We start from the raw sequence: 25,129 nt of genomic DNA, 5'->3' as shown, positions 1-25,129 counted from the left end.
CCCATATCTGATTCCCCGCCTCTGTTTCCCCGCCTCTGATTCCCTGCCCCTGTTTCCCCAACTCTGATTCCCCGCCTCTGATTCCCCAGCTCTGATTCCCCGCCTCTGATTTCCCGTGTTTGATTCCCTGCCTCTGATTCCCTGCCTCTGATTCCCCATCTCTGATTCACCGCCTTTGATTCGCCACCTCTGATTCCACATATCTGATTCCCCACCTCTGTTTCCCCGCCTCTGATTCCCCGCCTCTGATTCTCCATATCTCATTCCCCGCCTCTGAATCCCCATCTCTGATTCCCGGACTCTGATTCCCCACCTCTGAATCCAGGCCTCTTATTCCCAGCATCTGATTCCCGGCCTCTGATTCCCGGCCTCTGATTCCCCGCTTCTGATTCTGATTCCCTGCCTCTGATTCCCCATCTCTGATTCCGCACATCTGATTCCCTGCCTCTGATTCCCCACCTCTGATTCCCCATATCGGATTTCCCGCCTCTGTTTCCCCATATCTAATTCCCAACCTCTGATGCCCCAACTCTGATTCCCTGCCTCTGATTCCCAGCGTTCTATTCCCTGCCTCTGATTCCCCGCCTGTGATTCCCCATCTCTGATTCACCACCTCTGATTCCCCACCTCTGATTCCCCATATCTAATTCCCCGCCTCTGTTTGCCCACCTCTGATTCCCCGCCTCTGTTTCCCCATATCTGATTCCCCGCCTCTGAATCCCCAACTCTGATTCCCTGCCTCTGATTCCCCAGCTCTGATTCCCCGCCTTTGATTCCCCCCGTCTGATTCCCAGCCTCTGAATCCCCGTGTCTGATTTCCTGCCTCTGATTCCCCGCCACTGATTCCCCATCTCTGATTCACAGCCTCTGATTCCCCACCTCTGATTCCCCATCTCTGATTCCGCACATCTGATTCCCTGCCTCTGATTCCCCGACTCTGATCCCCACCTCTGATTCCCCAGCTCTGATTCCCCGCCTCTGATTCCCCAACTCTGATTCCCCGCCTCTGATTCCCCAGCTCTGATTCCCCGCCTCTGATTCCCCGTGTTTGATTCCCTGCCTCTGATTCCCACCCTCTGATTCCCAATCTCTGATTCAACGCCTTTGATTCGCCACCTCTGATTCCCATATCTGATTCCTCGCCTCTGTTTCCCCGCCTCTGATTCCCCGCCTCTGATTCCCCATATCTCATTCCCCGCCTCTGATTCCCCATCTCTGATTCCCGGACTCTGATTCCCCACCTCTGATTCCCGGCCTCTTATTCCCGGCATCTGATTCCGGCCTCTGATTCCCGGCCTCTGATTCCATGCTTCAAATTCCCCATCTCTGATTCCGCAAATCTAATTCCCTGCCTCCGATTCCCCACCTATGATTCCCCATATCTGATTCCCCGCCTCTGTTTCCCCACCTCTGATGCCCCGCCTCTGTTTCCCCACCTCTGATTCCCCGCCTCTGTTTCCCCATATCTAAGTCCCCGCCTCTGATTCCCCAACTTTGATTCCCCACCTCTGATTCCCCAGCTCTGATTCCCCGCCTCTGATTCCCCGCATCTGATTCCCTGCATCTGATTCCAAGCCTCTGATTCCCTGCCTCTGATTCCCATCCTCTGATTCCCCACCTCTGATTCCCCATATCTGATTCCCCGCCTCTGTTTCCCTGGCTCTGATTCCCCACCTCTGTTTCCCCATATCTGATTCCCGGCCTCTGATTCCCCGCCTCTGATTCCCCGCCTCTGATTCCCTGCCTCTGATTCCCCATCTCCGATTCCGCACATCTGATTCCCTGCCTCTGATTCCCCGCCTCTGATTCCCCACCTCTGATTCCCTGCCTCTGATTCCCAAACTCTGATTCCCCACCTCTGATTCCCCATATCTGATTCCCCGCCTCTGATTCCCCTCCTCTGATTCCCCAACTCTAATTCCCCGCCTCAGATTCCCCAGCTCTGATTCCCCGTGTTTGATTCCCTGCCTCTGATTCCCTGCCCTGATTCCCCATCTGTTTCACCGCCTTTGATTCGCCACCTCTGATTCCCCATATCTGATTCCCCGCCTCTGTTTCCCCGCCTCTGATTCACTGCTTCTGATTCCCAACCTCTGACTCCACACCTCTGATTCCCCATATCTGATTCCCCGCCTCTGTTTCCCCGCCTCTGATTCCCTGCCCCTGTTTCCCCATATCTGATTCCCTGCCTCTGATTCCCCAACTCTGATTCCCCGCCTCTGATTCCCCAGCTCTGATTCCCCGCCTCTGATTTCCCGTGTTTGATTCCCTGCCTCTGATTCCCCGCCTCTGATTCCCCATCTCTGATTCACCGCCTTTGATTCGCCACCTCTGATTCCACATATCTGATTCCCCACCTCTGTTTCCCCGCCTCTGATTCCCCGCCTCTGATTCTCCATATCTCATTCCCCGCCTCTGAATCCCCATCTCTGATTCCCGGACTCTGATTCCCCACCTCTGATTCCCGGCCTCTTATTCCCAGCATCTGATTCCCGGCCTCTGATTCCCGGCCTCTGATTCCCCGCTTCTGATTCTGATTCCCTGCCTCTGATTCCCCATCTCTGATTCCGCACATCTGATTCCCTGCCTCTGATTCCCCACCTCTGATTCCCCATATCGGATTTCCCGCCTCTGTTTCCCCATATCTAATTCCCAACCTCTGATGCCCCAACTCTGATTCCCTGCCTCTGATTCCCAGCGTTCTATTCCCTGCCTCTGATTCCCCGCCTGTGATTCCCCATCTCTGATTCACCACCTCTGATTCCCCACCTCTGATTCCCCATATCTAATTCCCCGCCTCTGTTTGCCCGCCTCTGATTCCCCGCCTCTGTTTCCCCATATCTGATTCTCCGCCTCTGAATCCCCAACTCTGATTCCCTGCCTCTGATTCCCCAGCTCTGATTCCCCACCTTTGATTCCCCCCGTCTGATTCCCAGCCTCTGAATCCCCGTGTCTGATTTCCTGCCTCTGATTCCCCGCCTCTGATTCCCCATCTCTGATTCACAGCCTCTGATTCCCCACCTCTGATTCCCCATCTCTGATTCCGCACATCTGATTCCCTCCCTCTGATTCCCCGACTCTGATCCCCACCTCTGATTCCCCAGCTCTGATTCCCCGCCTCTGATTCCCCAACTCTGATTCCCCGCCTCTGATTCCCCAGCTCTGATTCCCCGCCTCTGATTCCCCGTGTTTGATTCCCTGCCTCTGATTCCCCGCCTCTGATTCCCCATCTCTGATTCAACGCCTTTGATTCGCCACCTCTGATTCCCATATCTGATTCCTCGCCTCTGTTTCCCCGCCTCTGATTCCCCGCCTCTGATTCCCCATATCTCATTCCCCGCCTCTGATTCCCCATCTCTGATTCCCGGACTCTGATTCCCCACCTCTGATTCCCGGCCTCTTATTCCCGGCATCTGATTCCGGCCTCTGATTCCCGGCATCTGATTCCATGCTTCTGATTCCCCATCTCTGATTCCGCAAATCTAATTCCCTGCCTCTGATTCCCCACCTATGATTCCCCATATCTGATTCCCCGCCTCTGTTTCCCCACCTCTGATTCCCCGCCTCTGTTTCCCCACCTCTGATTCCCGGCCTCTGTTTCCCCATATCTAAGTCCCCGCCTCTGATTTTCCAACTTTGATTCCCCACCTCTGATTCCCCAGCTCTGATTCCCCGCCTCTGATTCCCCGCATCTGATTCCATGCATCTGATTCCCAGCCTCTGATTCCCAGCCTCTGATTCCCAACCTCTGATTCCCCACCTCTGATCCCCATATCTGATTCCCCGCCTCTGTTTCCCCGCCTCTGATTCCCCGCCTCTGTTTCCCCATATCTGATCCCCGCCTCTATTTGCCAGCCTCTGATTCCCCGCCTCTGTTTCCCCATATCTGATTCCCCGCCTCTGAATCCCCAACTCTGATTCCCTGCCTCTAATTTCCCAGCTCTGATTCCCCGCCTCTGATTCCCCGCGTCTGATTACCGGCCTCTGATTCCCCGCCTCTGATTCCCCATCTCTGATTCACAACCTCTGATTCCCCACCTCTGATACCCCATATCTGATTCCCCGCCTCTGTTTCACCGCCTCTGATTCCCCACCTCTGATTCCCAATATCTGATTCCCCGCCTCTGATTCCCCACCTCTGATTCCCCGCCTCTGATTCGCCAGCTATGATTCCCCGCCTCTTATTCCCCGCGTCTGATTCCCTGCCTCTGATTCCCCGCCTCTGATTCCACATCTCTGATTCACCACCTCTGATTCCCCGCGTCTGATTCCCTGCCTCTGATTCCCCATCTCTGATTCCCCATCTCTGATTCCCCAATTCTGATTCCCCTCCTCTGATTCCCCGTGTTTGATTCCCTGCCTCTGATTCCCGTCCTCTGATTCCCCATCTCTGATTCACCGCCTTTTATTCGCCACCTCTGATTCGCCATATCTGATTCCCCGCCTCTGTTTCCCCGCCTCTGATTCCCCGCCTCTTATTCCCCATATCTCATTCCCCGCCTCTGAATCCCCATCTCTGATTCCCGGACTCTGATTCCCCACCTCTGATTTCCGGCCTCTTATTCCCGGCATCTGATTCCGGCCTCTGATTCCCGGCATCTGATTCCCTGCTTCTGATTCTGATTCCCTGCCTTTGATTCCCCATCTCTGATTCCGCACATCTGATTCCCTGCCTCTGATTCCCCATCTCTGATTCCCCATATCTGATTCCCCGCCTCTGTTTCCCCGCCTCTGATTTCCCATATTGATTCCCTGCATCTGATTCCCCGCCTCTGATTCCCCAACTCTGATTCCCCGCCTCTGATTCCCCAGCTCTGATTCCCCGCCTCTGATTCCCCGTGTTTGATTCCCTGCCTCTGATTCCCGGCCTCTGATTCCCCATCTCTGATTCACCGCCTTTGATTCGCCACCTCTGATTCCCCAAAATTGATTCCCCGCCTCTGTTTCCCCGCCTCTGATTCCCCGCCTCTGATTCCCCGCGTCTGATTACCGGCCTCTGATTCCCCGCCTCTGATTCCCCATCTCTGATTCACAACCTCTCATTCCCCACCTCTGATTCCCCATATCTGATTCCCCACCTCTGATTCCCGGCCTCTTATTCCCGGCATCTGATTCCGGCCTCTGATTCCCGGCCTCTGATTCCCTGCTTCTGATTCTGATTCCCTGCCTATGATTCCCCATCTCTGATTCCGCACATCTGATTCCCTGCCTCTGATTACCCCCCTCTGTTTCCCCGCCTCTGATTCCCCGCCTCTGTTTCCCAATATCTAAGTCCCCGCCTCTGATTCCCCAACTCTGATTCCCCACCTCTGATTCCCCAGCTCTGATTCCCCGCCTCTGATTCCCCGCATCTGATTCCCTGCATCTGATTCCAAGCCTCTGATTCCCTGCCTCTGATTCCCAACCTCTGATACCCCTCCTCTGATTCCCCATATCTGATTCCCCGCCTCTGTTTCCCCGCCTCTGATTCCCCACCTCTGTTTCCCCATATCTGATTCCCGGCCTCTGATTCCCCGCCTCTGATTCCCCGCCTCTGATTCCCTGCCTCTGATTCCCCATCTCCGATTCCGCACATCTGATTCCCTGCCTCTGATTCCCCGCCTCTGATTCCCCACCTCTGATTCCCTGCCTCTGATTCCCAACCTCTGATTCCCCACCTCTGATTCCCCATATCTGATTCCCCGCCTCTGTTTCCCCGCCTCTGATTCCCCTCCTCTGATTCCCCAACTCTAATTCCCCGCCTCTGATTCCCCAGCTCTGATTCCCCGTGTTTGGTTCCCTGCCTCTGATTCCCTGCTCTGATTCACCATCTCTGTTTCACCGCCTTTGATTCGCCACCTCTGATTCCCCATATCTAATTCCCCGCCTCTGTTTCCCCGCCTCTGATTCCCTGCCTCTGATTCACAACCTCTGATTCCACACCTCTGATTCCCCATATCTGATTCCCCGCCTCTGTTTCCCCGCCTCTGATTCCCTGCCCATGTTTCCCCATATCTGATTCCCTGCCTCTGATTCCCCAACTCTGATTCCCCGTCTCTGATTCCCCAGCTCAGATTCCCCGCCTCTGATTTCCCGTGTTTGATTCCCTGCCTCTGATTCCCCGCCTCTGATTCCCCATCTCTGATTCACCGCCTTTGATTCGCCACCTCTGATTCCACATGTCTGATTCCCCACCTCTGTTTCCCCGCCTCTGATTCCCCGCCTCTGATTCTCCATATATCATTCCCCGCCTCTGAATCCCCATCTCTGATTCCCGGACTCTTATTCCCCACCTCTGATTCCCGGCCTCTTATTCCCAGCATCTGATTCCCGGCCTCTGATTCCCGGCCTCTGATTCCCCGCTTCTGATTCTGATTCCCTGCCTCTGATTCCCCATCTCTGATTCCGCACATCTGATTCCCTGCCTCTGATTCCCCACCTCTGATTCCCCATATCGGATTTCCCGCCTCTGTTTCCCCATATCTAATTCCCAACCTCTGATGCCCCAACTCTGATTCCCTGCCTCTGATTCCCCGCGTTCTATTCCCTGCCTCTGATTCCCCGCCTGTGATTCCCCATCTCTGATTCACCACCTCTGATTCCCCACCTCTGATTCCCCATATCTAATTCCCCGCCTCTGTTTGCCCGCCTCTGATTCCCCGCCTCTGTTTCCCCATATCTGATTCCCCGCCTCTGAATCCCCAACTCTGATTCCCTGCCTCTGATTCCCCAGCTCTGATTCCCCGCCTTTGATTCCCCCCGTCTGATTCCCAGCCTCTGAATCCCCGTGTCTGATTTCCTGCCTCTGATTCCCCGCCTCTGATTCCCCATCTCTGATTCACAGCCTCTGATTCCCCACCTCTGATTCCCCATCTCTGATTCCGCACATCTGATTCCCTGCATCTGATTCCCCGACTCTGATCCCCTCCTCTGATTCCCCAGCTCTGATTCCCCGCCTCTGATTCCCCAACTCTGATTCCCCGCCTCTGATTCCCCAGCTCTGATTCCCGGCCTCTGATTCCCGGCATCTGATTCCGGCCTCTGATTCCCGGCCTCTGATTCCATGCTTCTGATTCCCCATCTCTGATTCCGCAAATCTAATTCCCTGCCTCTGATTCCCCATTTATGATTCCCCATATCTGATTCCCCGCCTCTGTTTCCCCACCTCTGATTCCCCGCCTCTGTTTCCCCATATCTAAGTCCCCGCCTCTGATTCCCCAACTTTGATTCCCCACCTCTGATTCCCCAGCTCTGATTCCCCGCCTCTGATTCCCCGCATCTGATTCCATGCATCTGATTCCCAGCCTCTGATTCCCAGCCTCTGATTCCCAACCTCTGATTCCCCACCTCTGATCCCCATATCTGATTCCCCGCCTCTGTTTCCCCGCCTCTGATTCCCCGCCTCTGTTTCCCCATATCTGATCCCCGCCTCTATTTGCCCGCCTCTGATTCCCCGCCTCTGTTTCCCCATATCTGATTCCCCGCCTCTGAATCCCCAACTCTGATTCCCTGCCTCTAATTTCCCAGCTCTGATTCCCCGCCTCTGATTCCCCGCGTCTGATTACCGGCCTCTGATTCCCCGCCTCTGATTCCCCATCTCTGATTCACAACCTCTGATTCCCCACCTCTGATACCCCATATCTGATTCCCCGCCACTGTTTCACCGCCTCTGATTCCCCACCTCTGATTCCCAATATCTGATTCCCCGCCTCTGATTCCCCACCTCTGATTCCCCGCCTCTGATTCGCCAGCTATGATTCCCCGCCTCTTATTCCCCGCGTCTGATTCCCTGACTCTGATTCCCCACCTCTGATTCCACATCTCTGATTCACCACCTCTGATTCCCCGCGTCTGATTCCCTGCCTCTGATTCCCCATCTCTGATTCCCCATCTCTGATTCCCCAATTCTGATTCCCCTCCTCTGATTCCCCGTGTTTGATTCCCTGTCTCTGATTCCCGGCCTCTGATTCCCCATCTCTGATTCACCGCCTTTGATTCGCCACCTCTGATTCGCCATATCTGATTCCCCGCCTCTGTTTCCCCGCCTCTGATTCCCCGCCTCTTATTCCCCATATCTCATTCCCCGCCTCTGAATCCCCATCTCTGATTCTCGGACTCTGATTCCCCACCTCTGATTTCCGGCCTCTTATTCCCGGCATCTGATTCCGGCCTCTGATTCCCGGCATCTGATTCCCTGCTTCTGATTCTGATTCCCTGCCTTTGATTCCCCATCTCTGATACCGCACATCTGATTCCCTGCCTCTGATTCCCCATCTCTGATTCCCCATATCTGATTCCCCGCCTCTGTTTCCCCGCCTCTGATTCCCCGCCTCTGTTTCCCAATATCTAAGTCCCCGCCTCTGATTCCCCAGCTCTGATTCCCCGCCTCTGATTCCCCGCATCTGATTCCCTGCATCTGATTCCAAGCCTCTGATTCCCTGCCTCTGATTCCCAACCTCTGATTCCCCACCTCTGATTCCCCATATCTGATTCCCAGCCTCTGTTTCCCCGCCTCTGATTCCCCGCCTCTGTTTCCCCATATCTGATTCCTGGCCTCTGATTCCCCGACTCTGATTCCCCGCCTCTGATTCCCTGCCTCTGATTCCCCATCTCTGATTCCGCACATCTGATTCCCTGCCTCTGATTCCCCGCCTCTGATTCCCCGCCTCTGATTCCCTGCCTCTGATTCCCAACCTCTGATTCCCCACCTCTGATTCCCCGTGTTTGATTCCCCTCCTCTGTTTCCCCGCCTCTGATTCCCCGCCTCTGATTCCCCAACTCTAATTCCCCGCCTCTGATTCCCCATATATGATTCCCCGCCTCTGTTTCCCCGCCTCTGATTCCCCGCCCCTGTTTCCCCATATCTGATTCCCTGCCTCTGATTCCCCAACTTTGATTCCCAGCCTGTGATTCCCCAGCTCTGATTCCCCGCCTCTGATTCCCCGTGTTTGATTCCCTGCCTCTGATTCCCCGCCTCTGATTCCCCATCTCTGATTCACCGCCTTTAATTCGCCACCTCTGATTCCCCATATCTGATTCCCCACCTCTGTTTCCCCGCCTCTGATTCCCCGCCTCTGATTCTCCATATCTCATTTCCCGCCTCTGATTCCCCACCTCTGATTCCCGGCCTCTTATTCCCAGCATCTGATTCCAGGCCTCTGATTCCCGGCCTCTGACTCCCAGCTTCTGATTCCCCAGCTCTGATTCCCTGCCTCTGATTCCCCATCTCTGATTCCGCACATCTGATTACCTGCCTCTGATTCCCCACCTCTGATTCCCCATATCTTTATCCCCGCCTCTGTTTCCACGCCTCTGATTCCCCACCTCTGATTCCCCATATCTGATTCCCCAGCTCTGATTTCCCGCCTCTGATTCCCCGCATCCGATTCCCCATATCTGATTCCCCGCCTCTGTTTCCCCGCCCCTGATTCCCCGCCTCTGTTTCCCCATATCTGATTCCCCGCCTCTGTTTCCCCGCCCCTGATTCCCCGCCTCTGTTTCCCCATATCTGATTCCCCGCCTCTGATTCCCAACTATGATTCCCCGCCTCTGATTCCCCAGCTCTTATTCCCTGCCTCTGATTCCCCGCGTCTGATTCCCTGCCTCTGATTCCCCATCTCTGATTCCCCATCTCTGATTCCCCAATTCTGATTCCCCATATCTGATTCCCCGCCTCTGTTTCCCCGCCTCTGATTCCCCGCCTCTGTTTCCCAATATCTAAGTCCCCGCCTCTGATTCCCCAGCTCTGATTCCCTGCCTCTGATTCCCCGCGTCTGATTCCCTGCCTCTGATTCCCGGCCTCTGATTCCCCATCTCTGATTCACCGCCTTAGATTCGCCACCTCTGATTCGCCATATCTGATTCCCCGCCTCTGTTTCCCCGCCTCTGATTCCCCGCCTCTTATTCCCCATAGCTCATTCCCCGCCTCTGAATCCCCATCTCTGATTCCCGGACTCTGATTCCCCACCTCTGATTTCCGGCCTCTTATTCCCGGCATCTGATTCCGGCCTCTGATTCCCGGCATCTGATTCCCTGCTTCTGATTCTGATTCCCTGCCTTTGATTCCCCATCTCTGATTCCGCACATCTGATTCCCTGCCTCTGATTCCCCATCTCTGATTCCCCATATCTGATTCCCCGCCTTTGTTTCCCCGCCTCTGATTCCCCGCCTCTGTTTCCCAATATCTAAGTCCCGGCCTCTGATTCCCCAGCTCTGATTCCCCGCCTCTGATTCCCCGCATCTGATTCCCTGCATCTGATTCCAAGCCTCTGATTCCCTGCCTCTGATTCCCAACCTCTGATTCCCCGCCTCTGTTTCCCCATATCTGATTCCCGGCCTCTGATTCCCGGCCTCTGATTCCCCACCTCTGATTCCCTGCCTCTGATTCCCCATCTCCGATTCCGCACATCTGATTCCCTGCCTCTGATTCCCCGCCTCTGATTCCCCGCCTCTGATTCCCTGCCTCTGATTCCCAACCTCTGATTCCCCACCTCTGATTCCCCGTGTTTGATTCCCCGCCTCTGTTTCCCCGCCTCTGATTCCCCGCCTCTGATTCCCCAACTCTAATTCCCCGCCTCTGATTCCCCATATATGATTCACCGCCTCTGTTTCCCCGCCTCTGATTCCCCGCCCCTGTTTCCCCATATCTGATTCCCTGCCTCTGATTCCCCATCTTTGATTCCCAGCCTTTGATTCCCCAGCTCTGATTCCCCGCCTCTGATTCCCCGTGTTTGATTCCCTGCCTCTGATTCCCCGCCTCTGATTCCCCGCCTCTGATTCCCTGCCTCTGATTCCCAACCTCTGATTCCCCACCTCTGATTCCCCGTGTTTGATTCCCCGCCTGTTTCCCCACCTCTGATTCCCCGCCTCTGATTCCCCAACTCTAATTCCCCCCCTCTGATTCCCCATATATGATTCCCCGCCTCTGTTTCCCCGCCTCTGATTCCCCGCCCCTGTTTCCCCATATCTGATTCCCTGCCTCTGATTCCCCAACTTTGATTCCCAGCCTCTGATTCCCCAGCTCTGATTCCCCGCCTCTGATTCCCCGTGTTTGATTCCCTGCCTCTGATTCCCCGCCTCTGATTCCCCATCTCTGATTCACCGCCTTTGATTCGCCACCTCTGATTCCCCATATCTGATTCCCCACCTCTGTTTCCCCGCCTCTGATTCCCCGCCTCTGATTCTCCATATCTCATTTCCCGCCTCTGATTCCCCACCTCTGATTCCCGGCTTCTTATTCCCAGCATCTGATTCCAGGCCTCTGATTCCCGGCCTCTGACTCCCCGCTTCTGATTCTGATTCCCTGCCTCTGATTCCCCATCTCTGATTCCGCACATCTGATTACCTGCCTCTGATTCCCCACCTCTGATTCCCCATATCTGATTCCCCGCCTCTGTTTCCACGCCTCTGATTCCCCATCTCTGATTCCCCATATCTGATTCCCCAGCTCTGATTTCCCGCCTCTGATTCCCCGCATCCGATTCCCCATATCTGATTCCCCGCCTCTGTTTCCCCGCCCCTGATTCCCCGCCTCTGTTTCCCCATATCTGATTCCACGCCTCTGTTTCCCCGCCCCTGATTCCCCGCCTCTGTTTCCCCATATCTGATTCCCCACCTCTGATTCCCAACTATGATTCCCCGCCTCTGATTCCCCAGCTCTGATTCCCTGCCTCTGATTCCCCGCGTCTGATTCCCTGCCTCTGACTCCCCATCTCTGATTCCCCAATTCTGATTCCCCTCCTCTGATTCCCCGTGTTTGATTCCCTGCCTCTGATTCCCGGCCTCTGATTCCCCATCTCTTATTCACCGCCTTAGATTCGCCACCTCTGATTCGCCATATCTGATTCCCCGCCTCTGTTTCCCCGCCTCTGATTCCCCGCCTCTTATTCCCCATATCTCATTCCCCGCCTCTGAATCCCCATCTCTGATTCCCGGACTCTGATTCCCCACCTCTGATTTCCGGCCTCTTATTCCCGGCATCTGATTCCGGCCTCTGATTCCCGGCATCTGATTCCCTGCTTCTGATTCTGATTCCCTGCCTTTGATTCCCCATCTCTGATTCCGCACATCTGATTCCCTGCCTCTGATTCCCCATCTCTGATTCCCCATATCTGATTCCCCGCCGCTGTTTCCCCGCCTCTGATTCCCCGCCTCTGTTTCCCAATATCTAAGTCCCCGCCTCTGATTCCCCAGCTCTGATTCCCCGCCTCTGATTCCCCGCATCTGATTCCCTGCATCTGATTCCAAGCCTCTGATTCCCTGCCTCTGATTCCCAACCTCTGATTCCCCACCTCTGATTCCCCATATCTGATTCCCAGCCTCTGTTTCCCCGCCTCTGATTCCCCGCCTCTGTTTCCCCATATCTAATTCCCGGCCTCTGATTCCCCGCCTCTGATTCCCCGCCTCTGATTTCCTGCCTCTGATTCCCCATCTCCGATTCCGCACATCTGATTCCCTGCCTCTGATTCCCCGCCTCTGATTCCCCGCCTCTGATTCCCCGTGTTTGATTCCCCGCCTCTGTTTCCCCGCCTCTGATTCCCCGCCTCTGATTCCCCAACTCTAATTCCCCGCCTCTGATTCCCCATATATGATTCCCCGCCTCTGTTTCCCCGCCTCTGATTCCCCGCCCCTGTTTCCCCATATCTGATTCCCTGCCTCTGATTCCCCAACTTTGATTCCCGGACTCTGATTCCCCACCTCTGATTCCCGGCCTCTTATTCCCGGCATCTGATTCCGGCCTCTGATTCCCGGCCTCTGATTCCCTGCTTCTGATTCTGATTCCCTGCCTCTGATTCCCCATCTCTGATTCCCCACATCTGATTCCCTGCCTCTGATTCCCCACCTCTGATTCCCCAAATCTGACTCCCCGCCTCTGTTTCCCCGCCTCTGATTCCCCGCCTCTGTTTCCCAATATCTCAGTCCCCGCCTCTGATTCCCCAACTCTGATTCCCCACCTCTGATTCCCCAGCTCTGATTCCCCGCCTCTGATTCCCCGCATCTGATTCCCTGCATCTGATTCCAAGCCTCTGATTCCCTGCCTCTGATTCCCAACCTCTGATTCCCCACCTCTGATTCCCCATATCTGATTCCCCGCCTCTGTTTCCCCGCCTCTGATTCCCCACCTCTGTTTCCCCATATCTGATTCCAGGCCTCTGATTCCCCGCCTCTGATTCCCCGCCCCTGAATCCCTGCCTCTGATTCCCCATCTCCGATTCCGCACATCTGATTCCCTGCCTCTGATTCCCCGCCTCTGATTCCCCGTCTCTGATTCCCTGCCTCTGATTCCCAACCTCTGATTCCCCACATCTGATTCCCCATATCTGATTCCCCGCCTCTGTTTCCCCGCCTCTGATTCCCCTCCTCTGATTCCCCAACTCTAATTCCCCACCTCTGATTCCCCAGCTCTGATTCCCCGTGTTTGATTCCCTGCCTCTGATTCCCTGCCCTGATTCCCCATCTCTGTTTCACCGCCTTTGATTCGCCACCTCTGATTCCCCATATCTGATTCCCCGCCTCTGTTTCCCCGCCTCTGATTCCCTGCCCCTGTTTCCCCATATCTGATTCCCTGCCTCTGATTCCCCAACTCTGATTCCCCGCCTCTGATTCCCCAGCTCTGATTCCCCGCCTCTGATTTCCCGTGTTTGATTCCCTGCCTCTGATTCCCCGCCTCTGATTCCCCATCTCTGATTCACCGCCTTTGATTCGCCACCTCTGATTCCACATATCTGATTCCCTGCCTCTGATTCCCCATCTCCGATTCCGCACATCTGATTCCCTGCCTCTGATTCCCCGCCTCTGATTCCCCGCCTCTGATTCCCTGCCTCTGATTCCCAACCTCTGATTCCCCACCTCTGATTCCCCGTGTTTGATTCCCCGCCTCTGTTTCCCCGCCTCTGATTCCCCGCCTCTGATTCCCCAATTCTAATTCCCCGCCTCTGATTCCCCATATTTGATTCCCCGCCTCTGAATGCCCATCTCTGATTCCCGGACTCTGATTCCCCACCTCTGATTCCCGGCCTCTTATTCCCAGCATCTGATTCCAGGCCTCTGATTCCCGGCCTCTGACTCCCCGCTTCTGATTCTGATTCCCTGCCTCTGATTCCCCATCTCTGATTCCGCACATCTGATTACCTGCCTCTGATTCCCCACCTCTGATTCCCCATATCTGATTCCCCGTCTCTGTTTCCACGCCTCTGATTCCCCACCTCTGATTCCCCATATCTGATTCCCCAGCTCTGATTTCCCGCCTCTGATTCCCCGCATCCGATTCCCCATATCTGATTCCCCGCCTCTGTTTCCCCGCCCCTGATTCCCCGCCTCTGTTTCCCCATATCTGATTCCCCGCCTCTGATTCCCAACTATGATTCCCCGCCTCTGATTCCCCAGCTCTGATTCCCTGCCTCTGATTCCCCGCGTTCTATATCCTGCCTCTGATTCCCCGCCTGTGATTCCCCATCTATGATTCACCACCTCTGATTCCCCACCACTGATTCCCCATATCTAATTCCCCGCCTCTGTTTGCCCGCCTCTGATTCCCCGCCTCTGTTTCCCCGCCTCTGATTCCCCGCCTCTGTTTCCCAATATCTAAGTCCCCGCCTCTGATTCCCCAGCTCTGATTCCCCGCCTCTGATTCCCCGCATCTGATTCCCTGCATCTGATTCCAAGCCTCTGATTCCCTGCCTCTGATTCCCAACCTCTGATTCCCCACCTCTGATTCCCCATATCTGATTCCCAGCCTCTGTTTCCCCGCCTCTGATTCCCCGCCTCTGTTTCCCCATATCTAATTCCCGGCCTCTGATTCCCCGCCTCTGATTCCCCGCCTCTGATTTCCTGCCTCTGATTCCCCATCTCCGATTCCGCACATCTGATTCCCTGCCTCTGATTCCCCGCCTCTGATTCCCCGCCTCTGATTCCCCGTGTTTGATTCCCCGCCTCTGTTTCCCCGCCTCTGATTCCCCGCCTCTGATTCCCCAACTCTAATTCCCCGCCTCTGATTCCCCATATATGATTCCCCGCCTCTGTTTCCCCGCCTCTGATTCCCCGCCCCTGTTTCCCCATATCTGATTCCCTGCCTCTGATTCCCCAACTTTGATTCCCGGACTCTGATTCCCCACCTCTGATTCCCGGCCTCTTATTCCCGGCATCTGATTCCGGCCTCTGATTCCCGGCCTCTGATTCCCTGCTTCTGATTCTGATTCCCTGCCTCTGATTCCCCATCTCTGATTCCCCACATCTGATTCCCTGCCTCTGATTCCCCACCTCTGATTCCCCAAATCTGACTCCCCGCCTCTGTTTCCCCGCCTCTGATTCCCCGCCTCTGTTTCCCAATATCTCAGTCCCCGCCTCTGATTCCCCAACTCTGATTCCCCACCTCTGATTCCCCAGCTCTGATTCCCCGCCTCTGATTCCCCGCATCTGATTCCCTGCATCTGATTCCAAGCCTCTGATTCCCTGCCTCTGATTCCCAACCTCTGATTCCCCACCTCTGATTCCCCATATCTGATTCCCCGCCTCTGTTTCCCCGCCTCTGATTCCCCACCTCTGTTTCCCCATATCTGATTCCAGGCCTCTGATTCCCCGCCTCTGATTCCCCGCCCCTGAATCCCTGCCTCTGATTCCCCATCTCCGATTCCGCACATCTGATTCCCTGCCTCTGATTCCCCGCCTCTGATTCCCCGTCTCTGATTCCCTGCCTCTGATTCCCAACCTCTGATTCCCCACATCTGATTCCCCATATCTGATTCCCCGCCTCTGTTTCCCCGCCTCTGATTCCCCTCCTCTGATTCCCCAACTCTAATTCCCCACCTCTGATTCCCCAGCTCTGATTCCCCGTGTTTGATTCCCTGCCTCTGATTCCCTGCCCTGATTCCCCATCTCTGTTTCACCGCCTTTGATTCGCCACCTCTGATTCCCCATATCTGATTCCCCGCCTCTGTTTCCCCGCCTCTGATTCCCTGCCCCTGTTTCCCCATATCTGATTCCCTGCCTCTGATTCCCCAACTCTGATTCCCCGCCTCTGATTCCCCAGCTCTGATTCCCCGCCTCTGATTTCCCGTGTTTGATTCCCTGCCTCTGATTCCCCGCCTCTGATTCCCCATCTCTGATTCACCGCCTTTGATTCGCCACCTCTGATTCCACATATCTGATTCCCTGCCTCTGATTCCCCATCTCCGATTCCGCACATCTGATTCCCTGCCTCTGATTCCCCGCCTCTGATTCCCCATCTCTGATTCCCCATATCTGATTCCCCGCCTCTGTTTCCCCGCCCCTGATTCCCCGCCTCTGTTTCCCCATATCTGATTCCACGCCTCTGTTTCCCCGCCCCTGATTCCCCGCCTCTGTTTCCCCATATCTGATTCCCCACCTCTGATTCCCAACTATGATTCCCCGCCTCTGATTCCCCAGCTCTGATTCCCTGCCTCTGATTCCCCGCGTCTGATTCCCTGCCTCTGACTCCCCATCTCTGATTCCCCAATTCTGATTCCCCTCCTCTGATTCCCCGTGTTTGATTCCCTGCCTCTGATTCCCGGCCTCTGATTCCCCATCTCTTATTCACCGCCTTAGATTCGCCACCTCTGATTCGCCATATCTGATTCCCCGCCTCTGTTTCCCCGCCTCTGATTCCCCGCCTCTTATTCCCCATATCTCATTCCCCGCCTCTGAATCCCCATCTCTGATTCCCGGACTCTGATTCCCCACCTCTGATTTCCGGCCTCTTATTCCCGGCATCTGATTCCGGCCTCTGATTCCCGGCATCTGATTCCCTGCTTCTGATTCTGATTCCCTGCCTTTGATTCCCCATCTCTGATTCCGCACATCTGATTCCCTGCCTCTGATTCCCCATCTCTGATTCCCCATATCTGATTCCCCGCCGCTGTTTCCCCGCCTCTGATTCCCCGCCTCTGTTTCCCAATATCTAAGTCCCCGCCTCTGATTCCCCAGCTCTGATTCCCCGCCTCTGATTCCCCGCATCTGATTCCCTGCATCTGATTCCAAGCCTCTGATTCCCTGCCTCTGATTCCCAACCTCTGATTCCCCACCTCTGATTCCCCATATCTGATTCCCAGCCTCTGTTTCCCCGCCTCTGATTCCCCGCCTCTGTTTCCCCATATCTAATTCCCGGCCTCTGATTCCCCGCCTCTGATTCCCCGCCTCTGATTTCCTGCCTCTGATTCCCCATCTCCGATTCCGCACATCTGATTCCCTGCCTCTGATTCCCCGCCTCTGATTCCCCGCCTCTGATTCCCCGTGTTTGATTCCCCGCCTCTGTTTCCCCGCCTCTGATTCCCCGCCTCTGATTCCCCAACTCTAATTCCCCGCCTCTGATTCCCCATATATGATTCCCCGCCTCTGTTTCCCCGCCTCTGATTCCCCGCCCCTGTTTCCCCATATCTGATTCCCTGCCTCTGATTCCCCAACTTTGATTCCCGGACTCTGATTCCCCACCTCTGATTCCCGGCCTCTTATTCCCGGCATCTGATTCCGGCCTCTGATTCCCGGCCTCTGATTCCCTGCTTCTGATTCTGATTCCCTGCCTCTGATTCCCCATCTCTGATTCCCCACATCTGATTCCCTGCCTCTGATTCCCCACCTCTGATTCCCCAAATCTGACTCCCCGCCTCTGTTTCCCCGCCTCTGATTCCCCGCCTCTGTTTCCCAATATCTCAGTCCCCGCCTCTGATTCCCCAACTCTGATTCCCCACCTCTGATTCCCCAGCTCTGATTCCCCGCCTCTGATTCCCCGCATCTGATTCCCTGCATCTGATTCCAAGCCTCTGATTCCCTGCCTCTGATTCCCAACCTCTGATTCCCCACCTCTGATTCCCCATATCTGATTCCCCGCCTCTGTTTCCCCGCCTCTGATTCCCCACCTCTGTTTCCCCATATCTGATTCCAGGCCTCTGATTCCCCGCCTCTGATTCCCCGCCCCTGAATCCCTGCCTCTGATTCCCCATCTCCGATTCCGCACATCTGATTCCCTGCCTCTGATTCCCCGCCTCTGATTCCCCGTCTCTGATTCCCTGCCTCTGATTCCCAACCTCTGATTCCCCACATCTGATTCCCCATATCTGATTCCCCGCCTCTGTTTCCCCGCCTCTGATTCCCCTCCTCTGATTCCCCAACTCTAATTCCCCACCTCTGATTCCCCAGCTCTGATTCCCCGTGTTTGATTCCCTGCCTCTGATTCCCTGCCCTGATTCCCCATCTCTGTTTCACCGCCTTTGATTCGCCACCTCTGATTCCCCATATCTGATTCCCCGCCTCTGTTTCCCCGCCTCTGATTCCCTGCCCCTGTTTCCCCATATCTGATTCCCTGCCTCTGATTCCCCAACTCTGATTCCCCGCCTCTGATTCCCCAGCTCTGATTCCCCGCCTCTGATTTCCCGTGTTTGATTCCCTGCCTCTGATTCCCCGCCTCTGATTCCCCATCTCTGATTCACCGCCTTTGATTCGCCACCTCTGATTCCACATATCTGATTCCCTGCCTCTGATTCCCCATCTCCGATTCCGCACATCTGATTCCCTGCCTCTGATTCCCCGCCTCTGATTCCCCGCCTCTGATTCCCTGCCTCTGATTCCCAACCTCTGATTCCCCACCTCTGATTCCCCGTGTTTGATTCCCCGCCTCTGTTTCCCCGCCTCTGATTCCCCGCCTCTGATTCCCCAATTCTAATTCCCCGCCTCTGATTCCCCATATTTGATTCCCCGCCTCTGAATGCCCATCTCTGATTCCCGGACTCTGATTCCCCACCTCTGATTCCCGGCCTCTTATTCCCAGCATCTGATTCCAGGCCTCTGATTCCCGGCCTCTGACTCCCCGCTTCTGATTCTGATTCCCTGCCTCTGATTCCCCATCTCTGATTCCGCACATCTGATTACCTGCCTCTGATTCCCCACCTCTGATTCCCCATATCTGATTCCCCGTCTCTGTTTCCACGCCTCTGATTCCCCACCTCTGATTCCCCATATCTGATTCCCCAGCTCTGATTTCCCGCCTCTGATTCCCCGCATCCGATTCCCCATATCTGATTCCCCGCCTCTGTTTCCCCGCCCCTGATTCCCCGCCTCTGTTTCCCCATATCTGATTCCCCGCCTCTGATTCCCAACTATGATTCCCCGCCTCTGATTCCCCAGCTCTGATTCCCTGCCTCTGATTCCCCGCGTTCTATATCCTGCCTCTGATTCCCCGCCTGTGATTCCCCATCTATGATTCACCACCTCTGATTCCCCACCACTGATTCCCCATATCTAATTCCCCGCCTCTGTTTGCCCGCCTCTGATTCCCCGCCTCTGTTTCCCCGCCTCTGATTCCCCGCCTCTGTTTCCCAATATCTAAGTCCCCGCCTCTGATTCCCCAGCTCTGATTCCCCGCCTCTGATTCCCCGCATCTGATTCCCTGCATCTGATTCCAAGCCTCTGATTCCCTGCCTCTGATTCCCAACCTCTGATTCCCCACCTCTGATTCCCCATATCTGATTCCCAGCCTCTGTTTCCCCGCCTCTGATTCCCCGCCTCTGTTTCCCCATATCTAATTCCCGGCCTCTGATTCCCCGCCTCTGATTCCCCGCCTCTGATTTCCTGCCTCTGATTCCCCATCTCCGATTCCGCACATCTGATTCCCTGCCTCTGATTCCCCGCCTCTGATTCCCCGCCTCTGATTCCCCGTGTTTGATTCCCCGCCTCTGTTTCCCCGCCTCTGATTCCCCGCCTCTGATTCCCCAACTCTAATTCCCCGCCTCTGATTCCCCATATATGATTCCCCGCCTCTGTTTCCCCGCCTCTGATTCCCCGCCCCTGTTTCCCCATATCTGATTCCCTGCCTCTGATTCCCCAACTTTGATTCCCGGACTCTGATTCCCCACCTCTGATTCCCGGCCTCTTATTCCCGGCATCTGATTCCGGCCTCTGATTCCCGGCCTCTGATTCCCTGCTTCTGATTCTGATTCCCTGCCTCTGATTCCCCATCTCTGATTCCCCACATCTGATTCCCTGCCTCTGATTCCCCACCTCTGATTCCCCAAATCTGACTCCCCGCCTCTGTTTCCCCGCCTCTGATTCCCCGCCTCTGTTTCCCAATATCTCAGTCCCCGCCTCTGATTCCCCAACTCTGATTCCCCACCTCTGATTCCCCAGCTCTGATTCCCCGCCTCTGATTCCCCGCATCTGATTCCCTGCATCTGATTCCAAGCCTCTGATTCCCTGCCTCTGATTCCCAACCTCTGATTCCCCACCTCTGATTCCCCATATCTGATTCCCCGCCTCTGTTTCCCCGCCTCTGATTCCCCACCTCTGTTTCCCCATATCTGATTCCAGGCCTCTGATTCCCCGCCTCTGATTCCCCGCCCCTGAATCCCTGCCTCTGATTCCCCATCTCCGATTCCGCACATCTGATTCCCTGCCTCTGATTCCCCGCCTCTGATTCCCCGTCTCTGATTCCCTGCCTCTGATTCCCAACCTCTGATTCCCCACATCTGATTCCCCATATCTGATTCCCCGCCTCTGTTTCCCCGCCTCTGATTCCCCTCCTCTGATTCCCCAACTCTAATTCCCCACCTCTGATTCCCCAGCTCTGATTCCCCGTGTTTGATTCCCTGCCTCTGATTCCCTGCCCTGATTCCCCATCTCTGTTTCACCGCCTTTGATTCGCCACCTCTGATTCCCCATATCTGATTCCCCGCCTCTGTTTCCCCGCCTCTGATTCCCTGCCCCTGTTTCCCCATATCTGATTCCCTGCCTCTGATTCCCCAACTCTGATTCCCCGCCTCTGATTCCCCAGCTCTGATTCCCCGCCTCTGATTTCCCGTGTTTGATTCCCTGCCTCTGATTCCCCGCCTCTGATTCCCCATCTCTGATTCACCGCCTTTGATTCGCCACCTCTGATTCCACATATCTGATTCCCTGCCTCTGATTCCCCATCTCCGATTCCGCACATCTGATTCCCTGCCTCTGATTCCCCGCCTCTGATTCCCCGCCTCTGATTCCCTGCCTCTGATTCCCAACCTCTGATTCCCCACCTCTGATTCCCCGTGTTTGATTCCCCGCCTCTGTTTCCCCGCCTCTGATTCCCCGCCTCTGATTCCCCAATTCTAATTCCCCGCCTCTGATTCCCCATATTTGATTCCCCGCCTCTGAATGCCCATCTCTGATTCCCGGACTCTGATTCCCCACCTCTGATTCCCGGCCTCTTATTCCCAGCATCTGATTCCAGGCCTCTGATTCCCGGCCTCTGACTCCCCGCTTCTGATTCTGATTCCCTGCCTCTGATTCCCCATCTCTGATTCCGCACATCTGATTACCTGCCTCTGATTCCCCACCTCTGATTCCCCATATCTGATTCCCCGTCTCTGTTTCCACGCCTCTGATTCCCCACCTCTGATTCCCCATATCTGATTCCCCAGCTCTGATTTCCCGCCTCTGATTCCCCGCATCCGATTCCCCATATCTGATTCCCCGCCTCTGTTTCCCCGCCCCTGATTCCCCGCCTCTGTTTCCCCATATCTGATTCCCCGCCTCTGATTCCCAACTATGATTCCCCGCCTCTGATTCCCCAGCTCTGATTCCCTGCCTCTGATTCCCCGCGTTCTATATCCTGCCTCTGATTCCCCGCCTGTGATTCCCCATCTATGATTCACCACCTCTGATTCCCCACCACTGATTCCCCATATCTAATTCCCCGCCTCTGTTTGCCCGCCTCTGATTCCCCGCCTCTGTTTCCCCGCCTCTGATTCCCCGCCTCTGTTTCCCAATATCTAAGTCCCCGCCTCTGATTCCCCAGCTCTGATTCCCCGCCTCTGATTCCCCGCATCTGATTCCCTGCATCTGATTCCAAGCCTCTGATTCCCTGCCTCTGATTCCCAACCTCTGATTCCCCACCTCTGATTCCCCATATCTGATTCCCAGCCTCTGTTTCCCCGCCTCTGATTCCCCGCCTCTGTTTCCCCATATCTAATTCCCGGCCTCTGATTCCCCGCCTCTGATTCCCCGCCTCTGATTTCCTGCCTCTGATTCCCCATCTCCGATTCCGCACATCTGATTCCCTGCCTCTGATTCCCCGCCTCTGATTCCCCGCCTCTGATTCCCCGTGTTTGATTCCCCGCCTCTGTTTCCCCGCCTCTGATTCCCCGCCTCTGATTCCCCAACTCTAATTCCCCGCCTCTGATTCCCCATATATGATTCCCCGCCTCTGTTTCCCCGCCTCTGATTCCCCGCCCCTGTTTCCCCATATCTGATTCCCTGCCTCTGATTCCCCAACTTTGATTCCCGGACTCTGATTCCCCACCTCTGATTCCCGGCCTCTTATTCCCGGCATCTGATTCCGGCCTCTGATTCCCGGCCTCTGATTCCCTGCTTCTGATTCTGATTCCCTGCCTCTGATTCCCCATCTCTGATTCCCCACATCTGATTCCCTGCCTCTGATTCCCCACCTCTGATTCCCCAAATCTGACTCCCCGCCTCTGTTTCCCCGCCTCTGATTCCCCGCCTCTGTTTCCCAATATCTCAGTCCCCGCCTCTGATTCCCCAACTCTGATTCCCCACCTCTGATTCCCCAGCTCTGATTCCCCGCCTCTGATTCCCCGCATCTGATTCCCTGCATCTGATTCCAAGCCTCTGATTCCCTGCCTCTGATTCCCAACCTCTGATTCCCCACCTCTGATTCCCCATATCTGATTCCCCGCCTCTGTTTCCCCGCCTCTGATTCCCCACCTCTGTTTCCCCATATCTGATTCCAGGCCTCTGATTCCCCGCCTCTGATTCCCCGCCCCTGAATCCCTGCCTCTGATTCCCCATCTCCGATTCCGCACATCTGATTCCCTGCCTCTGATTCCCCGCCTCTGATTCCCTGCCTCTGATTCCCAACCTCTGATTCCCCACCTCTGATTCCCCATATCTGATTCCCCGCCTCTGTTTCCCCGCCTCTGATTCCCCTCCTCTGATTCCCCAACTCTAATTCCCCACCTCTGATTCCCCAGCTCTGATTCCCCGTGTTTGATTCCCTGCCTCTGATTCCCTGCCCTGATTCCCCATCTCTGTTTCACCGCCTTTGATTCGCCACCTCTGATTCCCCATATCTGATTCCCCGCCTCTGTTTCCCCGCCTCTGATTCCCTGCCCCTGTTTCCCCATATCTGATTCCCTGCCTCTGATTCCCCAACTCTGATTCCCCGCCTCTGATTCCCCAGCTCTGATTCCCCGCCTCTGATTTCCCGTGTTTGATTCCCTGCCTCTGATTCCCCGCCTCTGATTCCCCATCTCTGATTCACCGCCTTTGATTCGCCACCTCTGATTCCACATATCTGATTCCCTGCCTCTGATTCCCCATCTCCGATTCCGCACATCTGATTCCCTGCCTCTGATTCCCCGCCTCTGATTCCCCGCCTCTGATTCCCTGCCTCTGATTCCCAACCTCTGATTCCCCACCTCTGATTCCCCGTGTTTGATTCCCCGCCTCTGTTTCCCCGCCTCTGATTCCCCGCCTCTGATTCCCCAATTCTAATTCCCCGCCTCTGATTCCCCATATTTGATTCCCCGCCTCTGAATGCCCATCTCTGATTCCCGGACTCTGATTCCCCACCTCTGATTCCCGGCCTCTTATTCCCAGCATCTGATTCCAGGCCTCTGATTCCCGGCCTCTGACTCCCCGCTTCTGATTCTGATTCCCTGCCTCTGATTCCCCATCTCTGATTCCGCACATCTGATTACCTGCCTCTGATTCCCCACCTCTGATTCCCCATATCTGATTCCCCGTCTCTGTTTCCACGCCTCTGATTCCCCACCTCTGATTCCCCATATCTGATTCCCCAGCTCTGATTTCCCGCCTCTGATTCCCCGCATCCGATTCCCCATATCTGATTCCCCGCCTCTGTTTCCCCGCCCCTGATTCCCCGCCTCTGTTTCCCCATATCTGATTCCCCGCCTCTGATTCCCAACTATGATTCCCCGCCTCTGATTCCCCAGCTCTGATTCCCTGCCTCTGATTCCCCGCGTTCTATATCCTGCCTCTGATTCCCCGCCTGTGATTCCCCATCTATGATTCACCACCTCTGATTCCCCACCACTGATTCCCCATATCTAATTCCCCGCCTCTGTTTGCCCGCCTCTGATTCCCCGCCTCTGTTTCCCCATATCTGATTCCCCGCCTCTGAATCCCCAACTCTGATTCCCTGCCTCTGATTCCCCAGCTTCATTCCCCGCCTTTGATTCCCCCCATCTGATTCCCAGCCTCTGAATCCTCGTGTCTGATAACCTGCCTCTGATTCCTCGCCACTGATTCCCCATCTCAGATTCACCGACTCTGATTCCCCACCTCTGATTCCCCAGCTCTGATTCCCGCCTCTGATTCCCCAACTCTGATTCCCCGCCTCTGATTCCACAGCTCTGATTCCCCGCCTCTGATACCCCGTGTTTGATCCCCTGCCTCTGATTCCCCGCCTCTGATTCCCCATCTCTGATTCACCGCCTTTGATTCGCCACCTCTGATTCCCCATATCTGATTCCCCACCTCTGATTCCCCATATCTGATTCCTCGCCACTGTTTCCCCGCCTCTGATTCCCCGCCTCTGATTCCCCATTTTTCATTCCCCGCCTCTGATTCGCCAGCTATGATTCCCCGCCTCTGATTCCCCGCGTCTGATTCCCTGCCTCTGATTCCCCGCCTCTGATTCCACATCTCTGATTCACCACCTCTGATTCCCCGCGTCTGATTCCCCGCCTCTGATTCCCCATCTCTGATTCCCCATCTCTGATTCCCCAATTCTGATTCCCCGCCTCTGATTCCCCAGCTCTGATTCCTCGCCTCTGATTCCCTTCCTCTGATTCCCAACCTCTGATTCCCCACCTCTGATTTCCCATATTGATTCCCTGCGTCTGATTCCCCGCCTCTGATTCCCCAACTCTGATTCCCCGCCTCTGATTCCCCAGCTCTGATTCCCCGCCTCTGATTCCCCGTGTTTGATTCCCTGCCTCTTATTCCCGGCCTCTGATTCCCCATCTCTGATTCACCGCCTTTGATTCGCCACCTCTGATTCCCCATATCTGATTCCCCGCTTCTGTTTCCCCGCCTCTGATTCCCCGCCTCTGATTCCCCATATCTCATTCCCCGCCTCTGAATCCCCATCTCTGATTCCCGGACTCTGATTCCCCACCTCTGATTC

Source organism: Narcine bancroftii, chromosome 7, assembly GCF_036971445.1.
Source record: "Narcine bancroftii isolate sNarBan1 chromosome 7, sNarBan1.hap1, whole genome shotgun sequence".
NCBI classification, from domain to species: Eukaryota; Metazoa; Chordata; class Chondrichthyes; order Torpediniformes; family Narcinidae; genus Narcine; species Narcine bancroftii.
The sequence above is the reverse complement of the archived record's forward strand: the minus strand, read 5'-3'. Positions refer to the sequence as shown.